Source organism: Acyrthosiphon pisum, chromosome A2 (assembly GCF_005508785.2).
Source record: "Acyrthosiphon pisum isolate AL4f chromosome A2, pea_aphid_22Mar2018_4r6ur, whole genome shotgun sequence".
NCBI classification, from domain to species: Eukaryota; Metazoa; Arthropoda; class Insecta; order Hemiptera; family Aphididae; genus Acyrthosiphon; species Acyrthosiphon pisum.
The window spans coordinates 15,798,918-15,809,149 of NC_042495.1; positions in this window are offsets into that span (position 1 = coordinate 15,798,918).

The window sequence follows — 10,232 nt, forward strand, 5'->3', positions numbered from 1 at the left end:
TGTATTTTTGCATCTCTAGACACGGCGTGATTTTATATATGTATATCATACAGTGTTTAATTAATATACAGATTTTGATATTCATATGTAACTAAAATCGAACACTAATTTTCAAATACTTAATCGTTTTTGTTCATATATATTTGCTATTTTAGTTTTAATTTTAATCAAGAAAAAAAATCAACATTTTTTTTCTGTGATTATTATTATTATACTCAACCGAATAAGTTCTAATACTTTGAAAAAAAATTAGATGAGTATATTTTTATAGTTACGTCAAATTATACGATGTAAAACTTTAAAATGATCTATAAAATTAACGTAAAATATGAAAATCAGTTCTATTGATTTACAAGGTGAAAAAATGTATTTATAAAAAATTGTAATTGGGCGTTTTTGAAAGTATCTAATAAAGTATCTATAAATAGTTTTATAATGTTTTTGTATTTTTACACAATTTTTTTTTTTTTAATGAATATTCAAATGCACGTACCTATGTTAACTACTTTTCAAAATAAGTATCTATATCTGTGGGTATACTTGAACACTTTTAAAAAGTATCTTCTACAAGACTGCCTACCCACCTATATTATGATAAATTATATGATCAATGATATTACCTTTTAGTATTTTTACGAACGTTTTTGCTGTCGTCTGCAATGAGCTGTCATTTCGCTATAGTTTATACATGATTTAATTATAAATGAATACTATAATACGAAAGTATCAAATACCTACGTGATAAGCATACGATATTAATCTGTATACAATGTTATACGCTTGTTTTTTTTTTTTACACTGCGGACAACCAACTGTTGTAGCGATTATGCCGTTAAAATAATAAACTCGTGTACTTTACCACTATTATACAGTATTATATGTCTTATAATAACATGCCATATAGTCCGCACAAACGCACCTATATAATATGCATATGCCTATCAGCTCACATGCGTTAAATATTTAATTCTCGTCGTTATTAGATTCAATTATTCTAACGTCGAGATAATCGTGTGACTTTTCGCGTGGCCATTTTGTATATTATACATCCGACGACCGAGACAATACAACAAAAAAAAGGAAATCACATCTGTCGCCGTTTGCCCGCCGCTTATGTTTTTCATTATGAATATTTCATGAAGTATAATATACCAAACGGTGATTTAAACGAGTCTAAATAACAATATAATAATATTATAATGTACGACGGGCTTTGTAAGAACAATGTTTAAATCATTTTGTACCCGCTACGGCGGCGGTTGACAAATCGTTCGAAATGTCTAAAAGACAATCTCATTCGCCTACACACGGCGGCGTCGAAATACGACGACCATAATATTTTTTAATATATTTATGCGCCACGTACACATGCTGCTATTATATAGGCTCCTTTTGAATTATTCGACCGTACGACAGCAATAATGTAAATGGACATTATCCTGCCGAACGAGTTGTATGCCTACCTAATAAGTCGGCGCATGAATTCTATGAGCGACAGGCCAAATAAGGTTTACGCTGTTGGACGATATAGAAATTATATTATATATATATATTATTTGGGCTATCGATAAAATATATAGTAATAATATCGTATCGTTGTAGTGGATCGGCTTAAGTAGTTAATACATTATTGTATAAGAACAATGGTCTTTATATTATATAATATTATTATTACTACAGCCGTACAACCCGAATTGGCCCGGGTAAAAAAGGAACAAAATATAATAAACGATCAATAAGCGCTATATTAATAATTATTGTATAAGTATCGCTGGCAAATCGGCGTCGGCGTACTTCGCTTTGTGAAATAATTTGACCTAGACGGGCGATCGCGAGTCGTGGATTAGATTAAATTAGCAGTCTGTATACTTTTCGACGAGTAATTCAACCTGCTCTTTTAACTTTTCTAATAACTCTAAGAATACCCTAGGAGATTTTAATTGAAATCAGTCGAGAAGTTTTTTAGTATATAATAAGCTACAAACACACATTCCGTTTTAAGATATAATATCTATTTAATCGCGAGGCCATTCAAAACCCGACAATCTGAGCCGTGTATCATCTGCCTGAGTAACTTACTGATGGCAACCATTTATAAACAAAAAACAATTTTTCGATTTCCTTCGTTAATCTCAAAATCCTAGTGTGACCACTTCTTTAAAATGTAAATTTTGGAAAATCCTTTCTATTGGTACACTCCTATATAACGATACGAAGCTACCGTGAAGATGTCAATAGTCTCTATAGCTACACCTATCAAAGCTTAGGGTATACTTTGATCTGTCAGTCGGTCAGGCCACTTCAGTTAGATTATGCATAGGCGTACCTATATAATATATAGAAAGCTGTACTACCCGACTGCCCGGGTTAAAATCAATATAGCCATCTATCCTTTTCCGTTTTTCCGTAATATATAATATTTCAGTAAAATTACTGTGAAAACCTCGTCAAAATAGGTTCATTCGTTTCGAATTATTTTCCGGACAGACAGACAGACAGACAGACAGACGTGCGTGCGTGTTTCTTATGACGTTACATTTATTTTAATCGTATACGTTTAAAAATCATGGTAATATGAATACTTTGCACTTGTGATACGCAAGATGGACATAAAAACGATAACAATAAAAATAATATCGTAAATAATCTTAAAAGTGTCAACTTTCATGGTAAACGATTTTTTTGGTCACGCTGTTAACAGAATGTACGTATACAATTGTTCATGCGTACCTAACCTAGAACAGATGACAAATTAATATAATGATTTACCCCGAGAAAAGCAATAGGTGTTTTTTTCAAATAAATTGCCACCACATGTATGCATAATATATATTATTTTATACTATCGAGTCATTTTATCATAATAATTCCATTTTATTTTCCGTGACAATTCTATAAAAACTTCATAATCTATTGCGCAAACAAAAAGTAAAAATTCGATTTTTTCTGTGCCAAAACGAAATCCATGTGCAGCGAACCCATCTCTAAAATGTTTAAAAGTCTTCGACTACAACCGCGGTACCTAGAAAACGACAAGTCTCTATAGCTATCGCGGTTTACTGGTTTCGGCTGTATGCGTTGATCAGTGTCAGTCGGGACATCTTCTCTTATGTACATTATTATACGTTACGTGAAAACGATTCGCAGTGAATTATGAAGATTGTATCATTATGTATTTATTTTAATATTAATTTTCGTGTTTCGATCGCACGGCACGCGATAATATAATAATAATAATAATAATATTATTATGCACCGATGTTAATATAGTTGATTTCAATCGAAAAAAAAAAATACATTACCTTATTCTACCTTTACCGCGGTATACGTTCGTATTTATTACATCGTAAATTAACAATGTACATATTATCATCGTTTTATTATTATTAATATTATAATTGATAAACAATAATTTAACATGCTGAAAACTAATCGCGCGCAGACAAAACTATCACCGTAATATATTATTCGATAACTGCAGCCGTTAACCCGCGTTAATTGAAAGCTGTTGTAATGGGCATAAATATTATATTATTATTACGCAATAATAAGCGCTGCAGCATTCGATTTTGATATGTGACCACAATATATGATTATCATAATAATAATATATTATAATATTATAAACGCTAATCAAAACAACAGCGTGATATAAAACGATTGCGGAAAATCGGTTTTAGCAGCGGTGCACGTATTATGTGAACGGAAATTACTTACTATATAAATATAATATATTTCATATTATATACATTATTATAATATTATAAATGTATAATAATGTGACACTCCACCAACAACGGTCAGTATTGTGCGCGTGCGATACATACGCATATGGGACGGAGACTCGGAGCAGCTACAATAATATAATATATAACCCAACACTTGTTTTAAACATTTATCCATAATTTTAAGCTGAATATAACTGTTCATAAATCACTGCCTACATATAGTAAATCGTATTCAATTTTGCGGTCCCAGTAGTCTAAGCGCAGTAAACAACACAGCTGCGACTTATGAATAAAATATATAGGTAATATATTATATATTATATACATATTACATATTATATACCAATATTTTGTTTTATTCATCGCGCCGTACGGTATATTATTGATGAAAAAACAATATCACATTACATATATTGTACAGGTAGGTAAATAATAATATATGTGGGTACCTATACCTACCTGCAGCTGCTACCGTCTAAATCGAGAAGTTGCAGAATATATCGTATTGTGTGCAAAAGCAAAACAAACCTATATGTACGCGCGATAATAATATATAGTAATAGTATACATAATATTTTGATCTATAAGTCGTGCACGAAACGAATGACGAAATACCGCCAAGATCGACGACATTCACATCACCCACCCTTCACCACCCGCGAGCAAAATCGCACTCTGGCACATGGACCCATGGAGACACGTCTACCATAATATACCAGTGCACCGGTGAATTCGATTTGAGTTTCCCAAAAAAACACGATTTTGAATTTGTCCGAGTTGAGTCCTGAGTTTTATAATTAATTATTCGTCAGAATTCAGTTGCGACATTTAAAATGTATTGTTTATCCGACTGAGTCTTGACTCTTGTAACGATATATGTATATTATTATATAGCACCTACACTAGTTGAGTTTCAGTTTATTGATCTGTAAAGATGATATTAAATTATTAAATAGACAAATATTGAATAATGAATTAAGACGAAAAGAAAATGACAAGATAACATGTGAACGAGCATCTAAAATTATACGGATTGAGCTCGCTTGAATGATATTGTGTTGATACTTTGACAACTATTCTGATTTATATTAATTAGAAAAATTAATATTCACTACGCCAAGGCTTCGTTATCACTATTTATTAATAATTATGTGTTTTTTTTTATTAGTTTATTGGAACAGTAAGCTATAGTCAACACATCGAAGGGGTACTCAATGGTTATGCAGTCAGATTTTTTTCCTGGGACTCAATAAGTAGGTTTTTTAGTTTTGGGACGCGATTCGGATGCAACCATCTGTAAAACTAACTAACAATATTCTTATTATATTTATCGAAACACTTGCATATATATACGTCACGTGTTACCCGATTTTTGGCCACTCTGAATGTCCAAAATATGTTAACTTGGCAAAACTCAAAATGTACTAACACGTGTGCAAATGATTAAGTTATGTATTTCTTACTTATTTATAACTTATAAGTCACCGAAATTTCCAGTCAATATTAGTGTACTATTTGTAGACTATTACTTGCAAAGATAAATATATTGTGTAATCCGGTTTTTGGTCACTCTGATTAAACTCAAAATATAAGTGTGAAAACTATTAAGTTATGATTTTCTCACTGCTTTTGGAAGTCATTGAATCCATAAAACTTCAAGAAAATTTTTTTATCTAATGTACTAAATATTTAATCGTATCTGTTGAGATAATATATACATTGTCAAAAGTACAAAGTATTTTTGTTGTATCCAATATCCATATTGATATTCTATCTACCAAAAGTTCTATAATATTTTCAAACAATAATAAAAAGTTGATAACTAATAATATTAATTTTTTTAATGTATACAGGACTTATTTATTATCAGACTAGTAAAATATTGGACAACTTTTATTTTCTAATAACATGAACATAAAATTTTAAAAAAAATTACATTTTTTACAATTTTTTAGAACTTTGTTTCACTTACCATTCTTATTGCTTTTTTTTTTTTGATATAACAAATATTAAAATATTTTAAAACTATTACATCGAAATAAAGACAAATATTTTTAACGTTATTAACTCAATGATATTATAATTATAGTTTATTATAGATTATTTCACTATCGAAGTGACGCGGTAAACATAATTTACCGTGCTGACTATTCCGATATACCCAATTGCGCGATGTGTCACAACAATTATTAAAAAATTAAACATTGTTATTAATCGTAATAATATATAGGTACACGTTGCCGCGTACAGCACAATATTATTATGACGTACCTGCACACGTATAATTTGATAAATTCGATATTAAATAATGATCAGGTATCACGTTTTCGGTACCAAAATGTTTACCGATATTATTATACGACTTCAAAGAGTCCGAGATCAGATTACCCGAAATCGTATGCGGAGATCAAATTACGGTTTTTAAATTGTTTTATACGTGTTTAATTATACGTTATTATACACCTAATATGTAATCGATTGCGTTTTTAACAGCCGTCCGTCCGTTGCCGGGGTTATTGCTGTTCAATACCTGTATAATAATAAAACGACGAATAGGTATTATACCTATATAATACGCATGCAATACCAACAATCATCGACGATCGTAATTATTATTATTGTCGATGTTTTATCGTATTTGCGTCATATTATAACATAACATTCGCATAGTAATATTATTATGCACTTTGGTGGACACACGCTCATGATGTCAGGTATGCCGAGTGATAGTTCTTCTTAACGGTGAGCACTATCGTTGTTTAGAAAAGTGTGAGGATTAAGTTTTTTCTTGTTTCGCAAAAGAAAAATGTAAATCCTTTTCTATTACGAGCTTTTAATTCATAATGTAAGATAAATAATATGAGGAGAGGCAGCGAAATGCCCATGGTATATCCATCATATTATACGTCATACTAAAACCATTAAAAGTAAAATAAAAACTACTCGTTCATCATCGTTAACGTAATATATTACTTAAACGTAAACATTTTTCAAAAAGTACCTATTCTTCATCGAATTATAAAACTGAAAATATATTCACTATTTAAAAATTGAAATGTTGATGTCTAATACTTAAATTATTAGTTTCAACGCAACAAACGCATAATATATAATGTGAAGCAATAAGGCGAAACTAAATATAATAAGTGGGATTCGAATAATGTACAACGTTAAACGAATTGCGCACGTATTTTAAAGCTTTGAAAATGAAGTCAACAAGTCGCGTTAAAAAAGTCGACTGAAATAATCATTATATTTTATGTATATTATATTGTGAACAAGAGATGCAGACAATAATCGGCTTGACATGGCTTGTTTCTAAGAATATTATTACCACTATGCGACAACTTACCGAGGATTACGGACTACGAACGGACACGTACGTTTAACATTAAAATAATAAAATAATAACGCCTTAGGTACATGTCTTAATGTTATATTATATACCAATACGATTTACGTCAAACGAATTTAGAAGGAATTTTGAATAAAAAAAATTGTGACGGTCGTAACTGCAACATACCAAACAATAATAGCAGCAGCCGTACAGCGACTTAAATAAATAAAATTGATCTTTCTAATTGATTTTCTATTTGTTTCGGATAATAATATTTCAAAATGTAGACTGTAACAATGTCCTCAACTTGGACTATAACAATTTACCCCACCCTGGGGCAGGTTGTTACATTTTGACTTGTAGTGACTTGACGAGGTTTATTTTAGTATTAAAAATTATTTTTTTTTCACTTTTAAGATCATAAAAAGGTAACTAGGAAGTCACATTATAAAATGGTTTTACAAAAATGATGATCATAGCAGAAGAAAAATTATAAAAAATTCGATATATCAAAAATGTAACAATTAACCAACTCTGCTCTCTCTATATAATGAAATATACACATATTGTGCTATTTAACACCACAAGGAAATACGGTTTTTAAAGAAACCATTTCTATGACGTTTTTCAGAAGTTTTCCTGTCATAAATGCATTTTTCGTTTATTTTTGGAAATCTAAAATCCGAGCCCTAATCTTAATAATAAATAATAATATCTTAAATTATTACGATCTCGGACGGGATATGAGCGCGGACTAGGGCGAGCCATGACGAAAATATTATTATAATATTGTCGAGGGCTGCAGCTCGTTGATAAAATGATAATAATTATTATTATTTCTTTATGTATTATCATAACATACGTAATAATATTGTTGTCTACTCCGATTGGTTCCGTGTACACAGACTCGTGTATAATATATTGTTATACTCATATTATCATATTATCATATATTATATACTTGTACTTGTACATAATATTATTATACCTAAACCAACACATTATATTGTGTTATTGTTATTATACGCGTACCTATAATATACACACACGCGAAAAATATAAAGCGCGCGACACGAAACGATTTTCTTCTTATTATTATAATTTTGTGTTATTGCTGCCGGTAATTTATATGGCGCGTTCCGGTATGTGTTTGCGCTGGAGACGAGTACGACCGCGACGACTACGGTGTCTGTGGCAGCAGGTGGTGGAGGTGACACGGTCGGTGGAGGCGGTGGTGCGGGCGAGCCACACACGAAGAAGAAGAAGAAAATAACATCGGCCCGCGTTTTTATCCGCCAGTGATCTATGGCCCCGGTCCGGTATCGCGATCGATCTTTTTCCATTTTTCCCTCTCTCTCACTCCGTCTGTCTGTCTGTCTGTCCGTCTCACTATCACTCTCTCTCTCTCACTCTCTCTCCCTCACACACGCACACAATCTCTCTCCGGGGCGGCGAGAGGTGCGAACCACCGAGAAATCCGCTCGCGATTCCATCCCGGTCGCGCGAAAGATCGCGATGCGTTTTTTTTATTTCTTTTCCGATTTTTTTTCTCTTTAGCGCCCGCGTATTATTACTATTACGTATACGAGACTCGTTATTCAATTCCCCGCCGGCCCCGTTTATACAATATATTTATAATATTATTCACTCCTCCGCAAACACACGACGCGAATAATACACCTATATAAGCACACCGTTTATATAATAATATAATATTATTGTTATTGCGGTCGTTTTAAATAATATATTAGGTAGATACCTATAATAATATATTGTACGATATTGCACTCGCACTGTTGTAATAATAATAATAACAATAATAATAATACGTATGCGTCGTTCCGCAGCGTATTGTGCAAAATATAGTATAATATCATAGGTAACCAAACCGTTCCGCGGCGCGTGAACTAAATTGTGTGCAGGGTTGAGATACCTTGGGTATACGCGGTATACTCGGGTAGTACATCGATACGGTATATTATAATATTATAAGGTATGCTGCGCTGTCATGCGCCCGAGGACGAAAACTCGACGTCGGACTCGATGACTTTTCGATGCTTTTCCGACCTTATTACTTCGGCGCTATATGAGCTCATACGATCTATTTATAGAAGTTTTGTGAACGCGATCTGATGATTGGAGCAGGAACATTTCCCGACTTTGCCTTCCAACTAACTCCTATATACATTTAACATTCTTTTTAAAAATATTTTTAAATTTAGGAATTTTCAAATTTTGGTGGACTGATCGATCTCAAGTAGACGTTATAACGGATAATTCTGGTCATTTTCTTCTTCTGAAATAATATCGCATTATTAGGTCGATCGGTGGACAAAAAGTACATACAAATATTGTTTACCGCTCACGCACGCAGCGCCAGGGTGGGGACTTCAATGCTGCAGGAACGCTCAATTATTATTTTCTTTTACACTTCACTCTACAGTCAAACACAAAATTGAAGATTGCCTATTTTGAACTCTTTAAAAACCATCCTCCACAAATCCCCTTAAAAGCATTGTACTTATCACTTTTATTATACGAATAATTATTAATATTAAGGTATAATAATATTGGCGTACAAACAATAATAATTAAAGATTAAAAAATTATTCTTAATATTTTAACTTATACAGTATACATCTTCAACAAGTTCAAGTTTTCATCAAAACGTGTTCATATGCATATTTTAATCTTATTGACATGTTAGTTACTTTTTATTTTTATTGCTAGTTCACTCGATCAGTAATAAATTCAAAGATAATTTTGGGTGGTCATTTCAGATCTGATTTTAGTAATTATTTTCCAATTCTATTTACAGAATGATTATTTTATTAATCATACTTAATATTATGTACTAAGTCGATATTACAGAATGTTTTAAATTTATTGTTTTGTGGACTTTTTTTGTTCTCTTACTTCATACTGTACCTACATCACGATACAATTTTAAAAATTGTGTGACCATAATAGTGGTTTGTTACCAAAAGAGTGTGTGGTATGAAATTTTATTGGAAACCATAACATTATAGCACGGGTACGGTACTCGATATTTTTCCTCTACGTGGAAAATCTATCAATCATCATATACATATAAATTAAGTTAATTAGTAACCATATGAAAAATCGGTTGGGAACATTTTATCGTGTATCCAGCCAAAAATATATTA